This window comes from Mangifera indica, chromosome 4, assembly GCF_011075055.1.
Source record: "Mangifera indica cultivar Alphonso chromosome 4, CATAS_Mindica_2.1, whole genome shotgun sequence".
Taxonomy (NCBI): domain Eukaryota; kingdom Viridiplantae; phylum Streptophyta; class Magnoliopsida; order Sapindales; family Anacardiaceae; genus Mangifera; species Mangifera indica.
In genome coordinates, this window is record NC_058140.1 from 9,841,355 (window position 1) to 9,861,398 (window position 20,044).

Below are 20,044 nucleotides of genomic sequence, written 5' to 3' on the forward strand. Positions count from 1 at the left end.
ATTTCAAATTAAACAAAAAATAAATAATTAAATCACTTAATGACTATTAGTTTATATATACATATATATATAGAGAGAGAGAGAGGGAGAGAGAGAAAACCTCTCACAAAGTGCCAAGTGTCAACTATAAAGCTAATCTTTCACTTGACATCAAAGTGTCCATAATGCACAGTATTTAAGATGCTTTCATTATATATATTTTAGACATCAAAGGTGAATAACTTGAACTTATATAACACAAATGAAATAAATTATAAATTAAATTTCACTTAAACAGAAATATATTTATGTCACTACTACAAAAAACAATAAATATATCAACCCAAAAAAAGCCATTGCAGAGGCACCTCAATTCCTACAATCATACATATATTCTTTAATAACCCGATTTTCCAAAGAACAGAAACCAAAATTGAAGCATGAATAAGCAGTATTGATTGATTAGATTTGGGTCAGTTATCTTCAACCATTCATGATTTTACCACCACTGGCTTTGATTTTGGTCTTTTGTTACTGACACTTTTATTCTTGTTCATCTTTTGTTTCTGTCCATGAGGTTTGTGCTCATCTGTTTTTTCGTCAGGATACACTTCCTCAAACTTGATTGGTTTTATAATGACACCAGATTTCTTCTTCACCTGCAAGATTGTATTTGAGGAGAGAAATGAGAAATGTTCATACAAGGAAACACAAGCTAATCGATAACATATGATCGGTCAACAAATTATGTTCCCTTCACAAGGTGGGGTTGCTAAGGAAATGCACTGGTTAGGTCAGAATAGAAATGATATAAGAGGAAAAATCGACCAGAGAATACAATAGACTTTTATCCCAATGATATTTGTTGTAATATACACCTTTTATAAAAATAAATAAATAAAGATCATATGTTATTGATTGCAACACACTCACTTCTGGCTGATTGAGAGCTCCAACGGCAGTTGCTGGATTGAACTCGAGTCCAACAAGAATGCAAATGCTTTGCTTAAAAACTTCCTTTGATGTGAAAGGATAAGGCAATGTCTTTGTGCGTAATTTCTCAGCCTGCAAATCCAAGAACAAGAAGTTGTGTCATACAAACACATCTAGGCATGCTTACCAAAAGTTTTTTGAAAAAAAAAAAACACACATCAAGGCGTCATAAAGCAGGACATGATTATACATAAAATGAACATTTGGATACTGAAAGAATATGTTCAATATCTATTTAACCAATTTCAGTTGGATCTAGATTGATGTTGCAGCAACATATCAATTTAATTTTGGAAGTTTCTTTTAAGTTTTCCAGTTAAAACTTAAAACCAATTCTCAACCAAGCTACCCCAAAACCGAGTTTCTATCTATAAATGCAGCAGAAAATATAAAACCAAAAATAAAGATGTACCTCTTTTTTAGGTAACATAACAAATAATACAATAAAGACCACCAACCTTTTTATCCAACTTCTCAGAGATAATCACATGTCTAAGGTGAGCATCCTTCCTCCTTTTCAGAGCATCTTCATGCTCTTCCACCATCCAAGAAGGTAAGCCTTTCTTTTGCTGCAAACTTGTCCATTGCCCCCAACCTGAAAGTACATAAGGCTTTTCAGGTACAGGATTCTCTTCGTTCAAGATCTTTTCGTTATCCTTATGAAAATCTTCCTCCACATCATCACCAGCAAAAGCAAGACGAGTAAGTTCTTCTTAAAAAGGAAGTTTGTATGATGCTTTAGGTTCAGAAAAGATGATTCCATCCACAATCTCTCTCTTTCGACATCGTCGCTATCACTATTACTTTCCTCATTTGTCTCCTTCACAGTTCCAAGACCAAAACACAGAGCAAAGAAGTGAGAGGCTACTAATCAAATAAACATTAGAGCAAAAGCTGCAAAACAGACAATTGAAAGGGATAAATACCTCCAAACCTTGATTATCCACATGTTCGACAACCTTTGTAGGCTTCTTGGCATCAGTGTCTGTTAGGTACCTGGTGGTCACAGCTGTAACTAGGTGAACTTCTTCCTTTGTTGGTCCAGTGGAGAAGGGATTCTAGGCACTAGCAAAAATGCGTAGGATAGTTTGTATGACTTTCTACTTAATGTAACAATGATTATTGTAAGAAACAGAGCAAGCAATTCAGTAATCTAACTGGAATATTTCATTAAAAGATAGAGTGTGCATAACATTGCATATTTGTTATAACCAACACAAAACAATCGACACTCCCAAGCTTAATACATGAAATCCACCAACAATGCAGCAATATTCAAACAAACTATAAAAGCAATAAACCAACAAAACCCAACTCCCCACCAGCTTTCGAGAGGCTGGAACTCTCCTCTACTCCCTTTCTTCCTTTTCGCCAAAATTGCCTTCCATCTTCCCAGCTCACTATTTCTGGTTTCCTCACTGTCGCACATCCAATCCTCTGTTGCCAGCTCAGCATCCAATGTTATCAGTCTCCATTTTTCCCAGCATATCTCTAAACTTTTGTTGCATGTCTGATGTCCTTTCCACCACTGGAAGGCTACCACCTGGAGCTCCCCTAAGTTGTATACTAATATTGTTATTAGCATTCTCACCAACAGCTTTTGGACTATTGCCTTCCATTCCCATAACTTGTTCTCTGCCATTGCTATCACTGGTGCCCTCTGTCAGCTTCACTATTTGTACCATCGGTTTCATCCTTCTTCCACTTCTCCTCTTCTTTACGTAGACCCGAGCTCTAACAGTGTCCATCTTATTTTCACTTTTCATCTACATATTAATAGTTACCAGTATGAGAATGCCTGATTCTCCAATAGACAAGAAACTAAAGAAACATAATGAAGACAAAGAAGACCTTTTTCCATGTGTCTAATGCAAAAATATAAACATCATATGATGTCTTTGGACCAGGGTCTCCAACTTCATCAAAGCTCTGTAAACCACACGAATATTATTGTCATGCTAATGAGCAACAGGAAGACAGAAAAGTAGAAGCAAATAAGAAATCCCACTAAATCCTGATGACTCTCAAGACCTTCATTAAGTAAGGCAGAATCAATGTTAACATCCTTCTGCAAATCATTGTTTTTTCTATAACCAACTTCTAAATTTTCTTCAGGCTCCAGGTCAACTTCACTATCACTATTACAATAATAGTTATCTGTTTTGACCTAATTATTAGGTTCTGAAACCTCCTTTTGAACAGTACCAAAGACCCTTCTACCACTTGGAACATCTGCTTTTGAATTTTCTTCCTTACCTGTACCCTCCAACTCCTTCAATGATGATTCATATTCTTGAACAGCAAACTTGGCTTCTTCAATATTCCTTCCTTTTATTCATCCCACGCACCTATAACAAACAAAATTACTCAAAAAATAAGTAAACTAAAAGTTAACATGGTAATAGGTTAATGAGTTTACACCCAAAAGAAAAACAGAGGGCAGATTACCATTAAAAGGTAATGAAAACACTCCCGAATTAGGAATTTCTTCTTCTTCTTCTAATACTTTGAGTGTCATCTTGTTACAAACTTGGAAGGATGGCCAAATTTTCCAGCTGACTGAAGATTCCAGAAATTCATAGCAGCTCCTCCAGCAAGTTTCCAAACACAGCCTCCTCCTGCAACTTCAGTATTCCAGGGTCTTTCCAGCAGCAACTCCACTCAATAGTCTCCCAACATTCATTCACAGCCAAGCAAGAGAGGAACAATCATAATTATTTCTTCATTTTCATTGGCATGTAATATATAAATGTAATTTGACAGATTTCTATTGAATAAAAATCAAGCAGAGTTTACTATTTCATTTCCATGTCCATGATGAAATAATACTCTAGTAATATTGCTCTAATCCATAGAAATAAGTTCAACAACAAAACAAACATACATCCCACAAGGCAACAATAAAACAATAACAAACAATAAAATAAGAAACTAAAGGAATGCTGGGTTCTGAGAGCTAGCCCTCTCCAAAATGGTTCTACTACTAAAAATCAATATCCATCATAATCCCCTCCTCATCCATGCTTTTTCTATTATATGTGCTGCCTCCTAACAGTCAATGGACCCCACCTCTGAAGGCTCTTCTCTGAATACTGGAAAAAAGGCTTCAATTAATTTCAGCTGTCTGGGTGCTTTGTCCAAACTGCCCTCATCCATTTGGCCTTCCCTTTTGCTCTCAGCTGGGCCATTATCCATACTCCCTAGGCTACCTTCTATATTGTCTCCTTTAGGCCTGTGGTGATAAACTTTTGTAATTAAGTTCCCAACAATACCCCCCCTAAGAGTCTCACCTTGTCCTCAAGGTGAAAAGAAGGAAACTGCTCCTTGACTTCTATATAGTCCTCCCAAGAGTTTTCACATGGGGGTAGGTGCTGCCATTTGAGAAGAACTTCCAGGTTGCCATTCATAGCATAACGAGTTCCCAACAATGTCTCTGGTTGCAATTGGAGCTCTAAATCATCCGTGAGGTAGGTGGGTAAGGGTTGGGATTGAATTTCAATCCCTACCATCTTCTTGAGCTGAGAGACATGAAAAACGAGGTGTATTTTGGTACCCGGTGGTAAGAGCAAACGATATGCAACCGCTTCAATCTTCTCAAGAATGTCATAAAGCCCATAAAACCGAGGGCTTAGCTTCTCATTGGGTCGTTTAGCCAAATTTTTAAAACGATAAGGTTGTAGCTTGAGGAATACCTTATCACCCACTTTAAATTGGACTTTTCTCCTTTTTAAGTCGGCTTGTCTTTTCATGCGTTCTTGGGCACGATATAGGTGGTATTTAAGCTCATTCAAGATAACATCCCTTTGTTGTAGCAAAACACCCACGTAATCAATTTTGGATGCCATGGAACCTCACCTTAGTAATGTTGGAGGGTCACGCCCATACAAAGCTTTAAAAGGGGTCATACCAATGGAACTATGGAAGAAAGTATTGTACCAATATTCCGGCCAAGGAAGCCATTTGGTCCAACTTCGTGGCTGTTGAACACAAAAACAACGTAGATAAGTCTCAAGGCTACGATTAAGGATCTCCGTTTGACCATCGGTTTGGGGATGATAAGTTATACTAAACTTCAAAATTGTCCCCATAGCATGAAATAACTCGGTCCAGAAATGACTCATGAAGAGACGGTCTGTATCGAAGATAATGGAGCGAGGGTAACCATGAAGACGAACAATTTCCCTCCCAAATAATTCAGCCACATCTTTTACAGTATACGGATGCAAAACCAACAAAAAATAGGAATACTTTGTCAATCTATCAACTATGACGAGTATAGTATCTCCTTAACTCGTTCGGCGTAAGCCTCCAATAAAATCCATAATAATGTCGTCCCAAACTTTATCAGGGATTGGCAAAGGTTGCAAAGGTCCAGCTGGGCTCATAGCCTGATATTTACTCCTTTGACAAACTTCACAACTGGCCACAAAGTCCTTAATAGACTTTTTCATCCCAACCCAGAAGAATACCGTTGTAATCCTTTTATAAGTGTGGAAAAACCCCGAATGACCACCAAATGGGGAAGCATGAAACTTAGACAAAATAGCAGGAAGAACAGTGGAATGGGAAACAAGCACCAATCTACCTTTATAAAAAATGATCCTATTTTTCAACACAAAATTGGCATAGCTAGTCGGGTCCCAAAGTAAATCTTGAATGATGCCTCTATAATACTGGTTCGAATGAACCTCCTCTGCCACAATGTCACCCTCAACCCATGAACTAGTGGAGAGAATAGCTAGGTTAGTGCAAGTAGGTAATCTGGAAAGGGCATTTGCAGCTTTGTTTTCCACCCCCGATCGATACTGTATCTCAAAATCAAATCCCAACAATTTCATCACCCAACGCTGTTGATCACCACTCACAATTGTCTGCTCCATTAAATATTTGAGGCTCTTCTGGTCGGTTCGAACTATGAAGTGCTTACCTAATAAATAATGCCGCCATTTTTGTAAAGCCAAGACTATAGCTATTAACTCCCGCTTATAGATAGATTTTGCCTGACTCCTTGGAGATAAAGCTTAACTCATGAAGGGAATTGGTATGCCACCTTGTATAAGAACTGTCTCGATACCTGTAGCTGATGCATCTGTCTCCACAATAAATGATTGAGTCAAATCTGGCATTGCTAACACCGGAACCGAAGTCATAGTGTTCTTAAGAGTCTCAAAGGCATGTGTAGCTTCTTCTGACCACATAAAGGAATTCTTTTTCAAAAGTTGAGTGAGGGGTGCGACGATTTGCCCATAATTGTGAATGAATCGACGATAGTATCTCGTGAGACCCAGAAATCCTCGAAGCTTAGTAATATCCTGGGGAGTGGCCAATCAACCATACACTGAATTTTATTAGGATCTACAACAACTCTTGAGGCTGATATAATGTGACCCAAATACTCAAGCTGTGTGATGGCAAATGAATATTTTTTTCTGTTCAAGACCAAGTTATGTTCAGATAGCAAGGTCAATGTCATAGCCAAGTACTTAATGTGATCTGCAAGGTCTTGACTGTAAATCAATATATTATCAAAGAATACTAATATAAAACGACGCAAATAGTCACGAAAAACAATATTCATCAAGGTTTGGAAAGTGGCTGGTGCATTGGACAATCCAAATGGCATTACTAAGAATTCATAATGTCCATTGTGGATCCAAAAAGCAGTTTTATCAATATCATTATCAACAATGCGAATCTGATGGTAGCCCAATTTCAAATCTAATTTACTAAAAATAGTGGCTCCAGATAACTCATCTAACAATTCATCAATAGTTGGAATAGGAAACTTATTTGAAATCGTGAGCTTGTTGAGGGCCCTATAATCAACACAAAAATGCCAGCTGCCATCCTTCTTTTGAACCAGTAGAACCGAGCTGGAGAAGGGGCTGATACTTGGGCGGATGATGCCTGCCTGTAAAATGTCCTAGATCTGCCTTTTCACTTCATTTTTCTAATGATGAGGATAGCGGTAAAGGCGAATGTTGGGTGGAATGGCGCCCTTCCTCTAGCGCCAATTGTTGGGAACTTAATTACAAAAGTTTATCACCGTAGGCCCAAAGAAGACAATACAGAAGGCAGCCCAGGGAGTGGATAATGGCCCAGCTGAGAGCAAAAGGAAAAACCAAATGGATGAGGGCAGTTTGGACAAAACACCCAGGCAGCTAAAATTAATTGAAACCTCTTTTCTAGTATTCAGAGAAGAGCCTTCAGAGGTGGGGTTCATTGACGGTTAGGAGACAACACATATAATGGAAAAAGCATGGATGAGGAGGGGATTATGATGGATATTGATTTTTAGTAGCATAACCATTTCGGAGAGGGCTGGCTCTCAAAACCCAACATTCCTTTAGTTTCTTATTTTACTATTTGTTATTGTTTTGTTGTTGCCTTGTGGGATACATGTTGGTTTTGTTGTTGAACTTATTTCTATGAATTGGAGCAATATTACTAAAGTATTATTTCATCATGGACATGGAAATGGAATAGTAAACTCTGCTTGATTTTTATTCAATAGAAATCTATCAAATTACATTTATATGTTACATGCTAATGAAAATGAAGAAATAATTCTGATTGTTCCTCTTTTGCTTGGTTGTGAATGAATGTTGGGAGACTATTGAGTGGAGTTGCTGCTGGAAAGACCCTGGAATACTGAAGTTACAGGAGAAGGCTGTGTTTGGAAACTTGTTGGAAGAGCTGCTGTGAATTTTTGGAATCTTCAGTCAGCTGGAAAATTTGGTTATCCTTTCAGGTCTGTAACAAACTTGGTATCTGAGTCGTCGAAGCTAGGTAATGGTAACAACGAGAATGGAAGAGAGAGTTGAGGAGTTAGAAAAGCATTACAAAGACTTGGCTGAAAAAGTAGCATTTATGGACTAGAAATTGGGGCAAACCAAAGCCCTCACAACCTCACGATTTGATAACATAGATGGGAATTTGTATGAAATACGGCAATTATTATCGAAAAATGTCCTTCACTAGCCGTATAACATGATCATGAGTCTGTCGAAGCGGGAGACCTGAAGGCTCTTCAAACAGGTGCTAGAAATGCTGCAACAAATCCAAAATCTCTGGCTGTACTGTACAGTCCTCCTCAACAGCAGAAAAAGACAGCTCCACCCAGTAGGCATGGCTGCCGTTTTTCCAAATTTTATAGAACCAATGAAGGGAAGTCTCCTTAGTAGTTAGCGATGAGTCCCTTGGAGAATCACTTTTTGGCCATGCCATTCAAACCACATAGTTAGAGACTGCCAATCGCTGTGGATGATTCCCAGTGTCGACAGCCAATCCACCCCAAGAATTACATCCATATTTCCGAGCTAGAACACATGAAAATCTTAAAAGAAGGGAATAGAGTCCAAGTGCAACTGAACCTCTCTGTAAATTCCACCCCCTTGATGTGATGTCCGTTGTCTATAGTGATTGAAAATTCCTTTCGATGAACTAGAAGATTAAGTTCAGAAACTAGATGCTGAGAGAGAAAACTGTGAGTGGCTCCACAATCGACTAATACTACCACAACCTTTCCAGAAATTTTTTCCAGCAACTTTATCGACTTAGAAGAATTAATACTTGTCACAGAGTGTCTGGAGAGCTCGAGCACCTATATTTTTTGTTGCTATTCGTCTGTTGCTTCTTCAGATGGGAGGTCCGAAACTGCATTTTCCTCTTCATATAGAATGAGTCGAAACTGTCTGAACCGACACTGGTGAGTGGAACTGTATTTATCGCCACACTTGAAACATAATCCTTGCGCGATTCGGGCTTGAATCTCTGGCTGGGACAATCATCGTGGGGCTAAAGGAGAAAAGTGTGGCCTTCGATTTGGAATGGTGTATAAATTGGTGGTCAACAGAGGCGTTGACGTGTTCGTTAGGCAGGAATTGGAATGCGGTGGTGCTGGGTAGTTGGTAGTCACGGTTGGTATTGAGTGAGAGGCTAAGTGCGTCAACGGACTAGGATTTGTGGTTGAAGAAGTTACTAGAGCGATAATGGGTGGAGGAGATGCGTTAACTTTGGGCAAGTGATGGGAATTGGATTGGGTTTGGGTAAGGTTTGAGTAAGGATTCAGGTTTTGGACTATGGATTCAGCAGGTAAACAGATCGGGTCGGGGCCAGGTTGAGGGAGGGGCTGGGTTGGGTTAGTGTTTGGTTATTTATTAAGTATGGATAACAGTTTTGGGCTTTTGGGTTACGGGATAGGCTACTGTAAGTTGGGTTTGGGTGTGGTTGGTTTGGTCCAGCCCAATTATATGGTGGGCTTTGGTTAAGGAAGTGGGCGTGAGGCGATGGGCCTGCCATGTGTGGGTAGTGGTGGTCTCGTCGATTACTGTAATCAACATGGCCATAGTGTGGCCTGTAGTTGTTTCTGGAAGTCTCTTCGTAAACTACTCCGGCTCTAGGAATTAGAGGTGGTTGTGGAGGAATGGTCTGATTGAAATTCTGTTCTGTGACTGTATGGGTATCCAGTGGAAATAGTGTTTATGCATGACTAACTGTGAGAGTTGGCATAGTTTCAGCTTTTTTCCCTCTGACATTTTTTGACAATAATTGTCGTATTTCATACAAATTCCCATCTATGTTATCAAATCGTGAGGTTGTGAGGGCTTCGGTTTGCCCCAATTTCTCGTCCATAAATGCTACTTTTTCAACCAAGTCTTTGCAATGCTTTTCTAACTCCTCAACTCTCCCTTCCATTCTCGTTATTACCATTACCTAACTTCGTCGGCTCTGATACCAAGTTTGTTACAGACCTGGAAGGATGGCTAAATTTTCTAGCTGATTGAAGATTCCAGAAATTCACAGCAGCTCCTCCAACAAGTTTCCAGACACAGCCTCCTCCTGCAACTTCAGTATTCTAGGGTCTTTCCAACAGCAACTCCACTTAATAGTCTCCCAACATTCATTCACAGCCAAGCAAAAGAGGAACATTTAGAATTATTTCTTCATTTTCATTGGCATGTAACATATAAATGTAATTTGACAGATTTCTATTGAATAAAAATCAAGCAGAGTTTACTATTCCATTTCCATGTCCATGATGAAATAATACTCCAGTAATATTGCTCCAATCCACAAAAATAAGTTCAACAACAAAACCAACATGTATCCCACAAGGCAACAACAAAACAATAACGAACAGTAAAATAAGAAATTAAAGGAATGCTGGGTTCTGAGAGCCAACCCTCTCCCAAATGGTTCTGCTACTAAAAATCAATATTCATCTTAATACCCTCCTCATCCATGCTTTTTCCATTATATGTGCTACCTCCTAACCGTCAATGGACCCTACCTCTGAAGGCTCTTCTCTGAATACTGGAAAAAAGGCTTCAATTAATTTCAGTTGCTTGGGTGCTTTGTCTAAACTACCCTCATCCATTTGGTCTTCCCTTTTGCTCTTAGCTGGGCCATTATCCATACTCTCTGGGCTGCCTTCTGTATTGTCCCATTTGGGCCTGCGGTGATAAACTTTTGTAATTAAGTTCCCAACACATCTCTTTTGCTTTTGCAAACAATTTGGATGCCCCATCCTCTTTTGAATCAGCAGAGTTTCTATTTATATCTTCCTCATCACTACTATCATCACTGCCACTGCCACTGCTACTGCTACTATCCTTCATAGAGTTCATTTTCCTAGTCAAAATGGCATGCTGGTTGAGTTGTTCAGATATTGCAACTTGAGTGCCTTCATCTTGAGCATTCAAGCCAAGACGTTATAACGGCTTACTTGTCGTAGGCAATTCAATAATTTTTCATCAAGTTGTAATAAATAGTTATGTAAATGACAATGCATATGACAAACATACCTTGTTCAATGACACATAAATTGCTTACTTGTCGTAGGCATCAATTTATTCAATGACACAGAAACTTGGCAACATTATAATGGCAATCCCAAGACGTGAGTTTGTTAAAAGAACTACTTGGCAATTCAATAATTTTTCATCAAGTTGTAATAAATGATTATGTAAATGACAATGCATATGACAAACATACCTTGTTCATTTCAAGAAGCCCAGCACCATCTTCTTTATGAGCTTCTATAACCTTTTCATTATTGACTAATGTTGTCATTTTCTTCTCAAACTCAGTTCTACGTTCAAAGCAAGATGCTATTGCCCCCACAGTTGAAAACCCTGTGTTTGCATCTTTATAAAAAATAATAGTAAATGCCTCCCTATTCATCTTGACTAAAGGCTCCCACTTGGTAATATCCTTCTTTGAATATTCATACACTGCCTTCCTCTCCAACTTGTCTTGTTCTACCTTTGGGAGTGGTGCTTGAATGGCTAGACTTTTTATCCATTTGATGCATTCTCTTTCTAAGTTTACCATATCCAACTTTTCCTTGAAGAGGTTCTAAAGATCTTCAATAGTAATTTCACCATTGCCTTCTAAAACATCACGACTTGGATTAAATTCAGATTCTGGATATGCTTCAGACACAACCATTTTTTTCTTCTTGCCTAAAAACCACATATAGATAGAGGTCAGTTGTATGAGTCTTATTTCTAAAAGGAGTGGATAAAATGTCTTCTAGTCACTCGAACATTAATTCTCCACCCAACACATAGTTAGGGCACATTGCCTCTTGAATAACTATGTTGACAAACTTTCCAGTACCTAATAACAGATGTCATCTTCGCAACAAAATGAACCAGGTTAAAATGTAGAATTTTGATATAACTTTTTCACAATAAATAAAAGATGTTTATCATGACTACTCACACATTATAGGTGCTAAAATCTTTTTTTCACATATCATTAGCAATAATTTAAAGGCAAAATTCATATTATCTGAACTTGACTAATGGAGATATTTTCGTTGCAGTGTTTCCTTCAAAAACCCGATGCGTACTTGAATCCACCTTTTGTTTTCACAGGTTAAATATCCCAAAAATCATTCCTCCGCAAATCTGCAACTCCCTTCTTCAGTACCAGACAACACCCACACACTTTCAATCAACCTTCAACGTTTTCAGCATCAACAATGGTTCAATATTGTAAATGATTAAAGCAATGAAATAGTGCATGTATCAAACCACAATTAAATTGAACTGTGTATTCATTAATCTCAGTTTTGTATACATTAAGTTTGATTACAAAATAAACTCTTTTTCAATCCAAGATCTGAATTCTGATTACATAACAAGTGAGTACAAGTTCCACAAAACAGTAACAAAACATTCCACACAATATTCGAGAGGCTTGTACTCTCCCTCACTTCTCTATTGATTTCTCCCTCTGTCTTACCTCCTTCCTACTTTCCTCCTTTTTCATCTCATCCCCCCATTCTCACCAACTCTCTGTCATATATCATCCTTTCTTTTGAAGCTTCTTGGTCAAGGTTAACTACCACCTATGCCAATTGTTTTTGCTAAGCTGGCCATATCTTTTCCTACGTGTAACATATACATTAGTTCTAACATTTCCCCTCTCATCGAGAGGCACCTTGTCCTCAAGGTGAAAGTGAGGAAATAGGCTGTGGAAAGAAGTGAAAGGTTCCCATGAATTCTCACACTCTGGCAATTGCTTCCACTAAACCAATATTTCCAGCTCTCCCTTAGAAGAGTATCTGTGTTGCAATATTTTGAGTGGCTGAACCTCCAATTCCCTATCTTCAGTCATGTATTTAGGCAGCTGTTGAATGGAGACTGAGAGCCCTACATGTTTCTTAAGTTGTGAGACATGAAAAACGGAGTGTATCTTAGCTGAGGGGGGAAGTGATAATCAATAGGCCACTGCCCCTATTTTCTCAATGATCTTATAGGGCCCGTAGTAGCGAGGGTTTAGTTTTTCATTAGGGCAGGAACCTAGTAAGCGAAACCTGTAGGGTTGCATCTTCAAATATACCCAATCTCCCTCCTGAAACTGTAACTCTCTCTTCCCTTTATCAGCGTATCTCTTCATTCACTCTTGGGCTTTTGCTAAACTCTCTTTCAACTCATCCAAAATGATATTCTTTTATTTAATCATCTGATTAACCTCTTCCACTCTCGAAGTTTCTTTGACACACCTTAGCAAAATAAGAGGATCTCGTCCATACAGCGCCTTTAAGGGTGACATACTTAAAGAAGAATTATAGGTGGTATTGAACTAGTATTTTGCACAAGAAATCCATTTAGGTCATTGTCTCAATTGTCTGAAACAAAAGCTTCTTAAGTAAATTTCCAAGCTACGATTTACTACTTCTGTCTGTCCATCAGTTTGTGGATGATACAAGAGTTAAATTTAAAAGAAGTACCTACTGCTCTGAAACTTTTCGCCCAAAAGCGGCTTAGAAATAATCGATCTCGGTCAAAAACTATGGTTCGAGGGAATCCATGTAACTTGACTACCTCTCGAATATATTTTTGCACCACTTCACCAACTGTAAAAGGATGTCTCAGAGTTAAAAAGTAGGCATATTTGGTTAAGCGGTCAATTATTACTAAGATCGTATCCATATTGGAAGCCTTCAGAAGGCCTACTATAAAATCCATTGAGACATCCTCCTATACCTGGCTAGGAATTGGCAGCAGTTGGAGTAAGCCGGTTGAGGAAGCGCACTCGTATTTCATTCGCTGGCAGATATTGCATTTTGACACAAACTTCTGAATATCAGTCTTCATACCTTCCCAAAACAGCACCAAGGCAACCCTTTTGTATGTCCGAAAGAAGTCGAAGTGTCCTCCATAAAGTGAGGAATGGAATTTCTTCAGAAATTTGAGAATGAATGAAGAACCTTTGGGAAGGATTAACCTGCCACGGTAGAGTAGTTTTCCATTTCTCAAACTATAACCCTCATGGGCTTTTGGATTCTGCAATAAATCATGGATGATCCCCTGTAGCTTCTTATCACCGACTACCTCACATTCTATTTCATCCAACCCCACAATCTGCATTGCTGAGACTACTAGTAATTTGCCTTCAAATTTTGGATTTCGTGAGAGGGTATCCGCAACCTTGTTTTCGCATCCTGACTTATATTGAATTTCGAAATCGAAGCCTAACATTTTCATAACCCATTTTTGTTGCTCACTACCCAAAACTCCCTGATCAGTAAGAAATTTTAAACTGTGCTGATCTGTTCGAACCTTGAAATGGCGTTCCAGTAGATAGTGTCATCATTTCTGGAAAGCCATGACTATTGCCATCAATTCTCTCTCATATACTGACTTTTGACAATTCTGAATGGACAAGGCCTTGCTGATAAATACCAACGATCTACCCTCCTGCATTAACACCACTCCCAATCCCAACCTAGAGGCATTTATCTCAATTACAAATTCTTTAGAAAAATCTGGGAGAGCAAGTAGTAATACTGAACTCATGGCTTCCTTTAATTTTTTAAATGCTATAGTAGATTCATCCATCCATTGGAAAACATCCTTCTTCAGAAGTCTCGTAAAGGGTTCGGCAATTTTCCCGTAACCTTGTACAAATCTTTGGTAGCAACCAATTAGTCCTAAAAATCCTCTGAGATCACGTAGGTCCTTAGAAGGAGGTCATTCGAGCATTGCTTGCACCTTATGAGGATCGACAACTACCCCTTCCGCCGAGACGATATGCCTCAAATAATTTATCTCTGTCTGACTAAAAGCACATTTCTTCCAATTCACCACAAATTGATGGTCCCGAAGCAGCTCCAAAACCACCCGTAGCTGCCTCACATGATCTTCAAACCTACGGCTGTAACAATTCATTCATCGCTCCTTAGAAAGTGGCGGGTGCATTTGAAAGCCCAAAGGGCATTACGAGAAATTCGTAATGTCCATCGTGCATTCGGAAAGTTGTTTTCTCGGTATCTTCTTCCCTAACTCTAATTTGGTGGTAGCCCAACTTCAAGTCAAGCTTGCTAAATACAATGACTCCCAAGAGCTCATCTAGGAGTTCGTCAATAGCACGGATGGGGAATTTATCTTGGATTGTGATTTTATTGAGTGCACGATAGTCAACACAAAACCACCACCTACCATCCTTTTTTCTCACAAGGAATACTGGGCTTGAGTAAGAGCTCACACTAGGTCGAATCACCCCAACAGCCAGCATCTCTTGCACTATCCGCTCAATCTCGTTTTTCTAGAAGTGAGGGAACCTGTATGGCATGATCACATCCTCTCTTTGGGGGTAATCCAGTGGGTTTTCGAAATAAACTTCAATATTCTTATAGCAAGGGATTGAGTCTCGGATCCACAATGGGGCCTCCTAGTTCAATGTTCTGTGAGGCACTCCTATATTCTACTCAAAATCCTTCACCCCCTTCCGTCATGGAATTGACTAAGGCCTTCAATATAGATTTCATCCTACAAATCGAAAGATCACCGTTAATCCTCGCACGTTTTTCATCCCATTGGAACTTCATGGTCTGTAACTTCCAGTTGATTCTCACCTCCCCCAGTTTATATCACCAATCCACCCCCAAAATCACATCTACCTCCCCTAACTCAAAAGGAAAGAAATCCCGAGTTATGAAAATCCTTTGAAATTTTAATTCAACTTGTCGGTATCTTCCCATCCCTCTAATTTTTCGATCGTCCCCTAAAGTGACTATGAACTTGGTGGGAACCATCGGTAAGCCCAATTCTTCCACCAGTGTGTGTGAAATGAAACTATGGGTAGCCCAACTCTCCAATAAAATCAACACCTCCCTATCCCCAATTTTTTCAAAAAATTTCATGGTCTTTAGGTTTTGAAAACCGCTCACGGAACTAGATTGCAGGATTAATTCAATCTTTTTTTCTTTAAGAATCGCTTCCATGTCGTCACTCTTCAGCTCAGCATCATCATCTTTTTCCTTCTCTAAAGTGATCATAACCCTAATTTGTCGATTTTTGCAACGGTGACCAGGGTAGTACTTTTCATCACATCTAAAACAAAACCCTTTCTCAATCTTCATTCTGAACTCATCATTGGAAAGGCGCTGGTAGAAGCGTTCACAGGGTGCGTGGCTCATGGATGCCACCGAACTTGTCGCTCCTCTGTTCGGGTGATGGTCCCCTGAATTCGTCGAATGAAAATCTCTGGGAATGGGAGAATGCGTTGGTTTATTTTGAGGTTGGGTCAAGTTGGAATAAACATTGGGTTGGGGCAGGTAATTGGGTCGGTTATAATTTTGGGTTGGCAAGGAGAGTGGGCTGGAACCATGGGGACTGGGATAAGTGGATTGGGCTAACGTAATTGGCCTTATGGAGTGAGGGACAAAAAGGTTGGATGGTTGTGATTTTGGGCTTGGGCAGGTAACGCAAGTTCCGGGTCGAAGCCCCATCCTTGTGTCCAAAATCCAATTATCTGCAAGGCTCTCTCCATCATCTCCTCCAAGCAATGAGGGTTAAACATTCTAACCTCTTCTCGAACATTGTCGGCCAACCTAATCATGAAGAGAGCAGTCAAGGTCTCCTCGGTCACCCCTTTAACTGTTGTCGATAGGACCTTGAACCTCAACCTATAATTTTGAATTGAGTCGACCTGCTGAAGGATAGTAATTCTTCATAAAGGGTACGATCCTAGTTCGTCTGAAACCGCTTCAATACCTCACTCTGTAACTCCGCCCACCTTGTAAAAGCTTGTCGTTTTTTCCTCCATCTATACCAACTCAATACCTCTCCCTTCAAGCAAATACCAACAGCCACTAACTTCTCACCTTCCGTAAGCGTGTTGACCTCAAAGTACCTTTCAGCTTTAAACATCCAGTTAACGACATCTCCTCCATCAAACAACGGAAAGTCAAGTCGTCAGTATGGTACGTCACTACGAACCCCATCTGGTTCTGTCTCTTTACCCCTATCTTCAGAGGTTTCCACTTCCTCTCCTACCCTTCTCTCAACTCCAGGAGTGGGCGTCATCATTTCTCCCATTGGAAGGGAGAAAGATAGTGATGGCTCCTGACCGATTGGAGTTTTCCCCTTGTCATCAAGTTCTCGTCCCAACGTCGCACCTCTGAGATCCCTCAAATAGTTTTTAACCGTTTCCAGACTAGTTTATAATCCCTTGATTCTCTTACTTGTTTCTCCCATCTTAATTCCTAGCTCCTCCACTCTTTCCTTGGTGTTCGCTGTCTCCCTTTCCACCGCCTCCATCCTAGATTCCATCCTGGTTATCTCCCCTCTTGCTCTGATATCAATTGATGCGTACCTGAATCCACCTTTTGTTTTCAGTGGTTAAATTTCTAGAAAATCATTCCTCCGCAAATCTGTAGCTCCCCTCTTTAGTACCAGACAACACCCACACACCTTCAATCAGCCTTCAACGTTTTCAGCTTCAACAATGGTTCAATATTGTAAATGATTAAAGCAATGAAACAATGCATGTATCAAACCACAATTAATGGAACTGTATATTCATTAATCTCAGTTTTGTATATATTCAGTTTGATTACAAAATAAATTTTTTTTCATTTCAGAATTTGAATTCTGATTACATAACAAGTGAGTACAAGTTCTACAAACAATAACAAAACATTCCACACGACATTCGAGAGGTCTGTACTCTCCCTCACTTCTCTATTGAATTCTCCCTCTGTCTTGCCTCCTCCCTACTCTCCTCCTTTTCATCTCGTCCCCCCATTCTCACCAACTCTCTATCATATATCATCCTTTCTTTTGAAGATTCCTGGTCAAGGTTAACTGCCACCTATGCCAATTTTTTCTTTTCCTATATGTAACATATACGTTAGTTCTAACAAAACCTCACTTGCAATTCCAATGATTCCTTGCAACATCCTCGTCTGCCTTTCATCATTGTCATCTTCAACCTCATTGCCATGTTGCTTCGAACTTTCAACTCTATCACTACCATCATAATCATTCTCATCATCATCATTTGATAGCACATTTTCATCCTACACAAAGAAAAGAGACAACATACATAAGGAACATGAACTAAAGAAACCTTAACCAACAAATACTATTCTAGCTTAGACAAAAGAACATATCATTACTTCCTTAGGATGTATGAATGAGAAAGTGCAAAGAATGAATAGGCGAAATCACCACCATAATTACTTCATTAAACATAAATTCACTACATAACAAAAGTTGATGCCAACAAATTCCCTCCATACATATATAGACATTTAAACTATTTCTACAACATCTCGAGTATTCTTAACAATATTTAGCTTCACACCAAGCAAATCTATTTTGAACTTCAATTCATTACCAGTCTTCAAAAGTTTTCATTGATTACACATTACACCTTATTGAATGCAGATTTGCCCATCTCATAATCTGAAAATAGTGAATATTTAAATGTCCAGTTTATGCAAACAAAACCTTCCAATTAAACAAAACCATAGTTGTAACGTTACGACAATTTGACATAGCAAACTCTAAACAATTTCCTTATAAAAACCAATTAATATCTGAATTCAGCCAGTTACTAAACAACTTTAAAACTTGAATGCTAGCAAACATCAATTAGAATAATGGTACTTTACTAAAAAATATATAAACGAAACCTCAAAGTTGTCAGGCAGCTGGAATTCGTGATTAACGATGGAATCGTAACGATGGTTCTTCCTAGACTCTTCCTGAGGAAAAGGCTCTTCATACTCATAAAAATCATTACCTTCATCAAAATCTATGTCTTAGTCATTGCTGTTGTGCAAGGAACTGGTTTCATTTAGGCAGTCCAGTTCTTTTCACATAGAATTAGGCAACCATGGACCACTCCTTTTCCTTTTCATGTCACTGCCACCGCCCTTCTTGGAGCTTTTCTTCTGGTACTTGTGAGATTTTGCCCTGAGATGTGTTGTCTCAGTGGTTTTTCTCTTCTTGTCCGCCATTGCTGTTTATGATGGCAGCTAAAGGGCAGTCACTTATGAGGAAGGTTTAACTTATGTGCGAGGTTTAACGGCGTTTCCTTCGCATCCCGCAGCCTGGATTCTGCAGCAGCAAGTAGGGCTGGATGCTGCAGCTGGCAGCAAGTAGGGTGGCAAGGTGTTTTTGTGCCTAAGAACAGGATTGGGTTTAATTTAGGCTTTCTTTTTTCTTTTTATTTTGTAAAGAGAAAGGTTGAGAATAAAGAGGAAGAAGGAAATAAGAGAACATAAGCCTAGGTAGAACAAAATTTAAAGAAATAATATGGCAAATATCATCTTCCACATGATCTAACAATAAAACTGAGATAAACTGTCCTTCATAAAATGCTAGTCTCCAAAGATAAATATTTCTCGACAGCCTAAGCAAGCCTACACCTTATAGCTAATCACGTAGAGTGGAAAAATCATCTCCATCAAACAGAAGGATCATCACAAGTTAACATCTAAAATGACCCAAAATTATCAATAATCAATGTCCATCCAACAGAATAAATAGCAAACTTCCTGAAACACGTCTAGAATTAAAATAAAGCTAACATTTTAACAAAGTTAAACCGCATTTTTTTTTTTATGGCACTCAAGAAATCACCTTAATAGCAGTCGAAGCTCAGACTAAAATCCAAATCCAATCCGTACAAAGCAGTTTCAACAGAGAGAAAAAGTCCAAAATCAAACAAGGTATAAATCTCCAATTCCAAACACAGCAAGAAGAAATCGGTTGACTCACTTTGTTGACGTCGCCGAATGCTAAAGGTTTACAGGAGAATCGCCAGAATAAATGTCAAAAGTTCTTGAAGCCGCGAACAACAGAACCGGAATGCAACGAAGAACTGAAGTGCCGTGAAAAGCAACAAACGGCGTCGAAGTCGCGGCGACTGAACGGAGGCAGTGTCGACTGGAAGGATTGTGCGGCGGCAACGTTTAGTGTGAAGAACGAATGGAGGCAGTCTTCTTAGTCTTAGGTTTTAGTTAACTTCAATTATTCTTTGTAACTTGTAAGTGGAAGAAAGAAATGCATACCAGGGCATAGGGCCGGATACCATGTCGTTTCTTGCAAGTTGAAAATGTTTATACTCATGCTTGTTTAGAAATAGACTCGTTTCAAATTCGTTCAAGTTAAACACATCTAAAACCTGAGGAGAAAAACCCATTCCACTCCCCCACCAGCGGAAGTTTGTCATATTTTAATAATTTATTAATTTAAATGCAGGGCATGTCTGTGATAACTGATATTTTGGAGGGTAATAAGTTAATTTAATAAATTACCAGTTT

The 20,044-nt window shown here is 39.0% G+C and overlaps 1 pseudogene; it reads right to left on the reverse strand.

Annotated features, from left to right (window-relative positions):
• Positions 1-368: 368 nt before the first annotated feature.
• On the reverse strand, positions 369-20,018 carry LOC123214259 (annotated as a pseudogene).
• Positions 20,019-20,044: the final 26 nt, after the last annotated feature.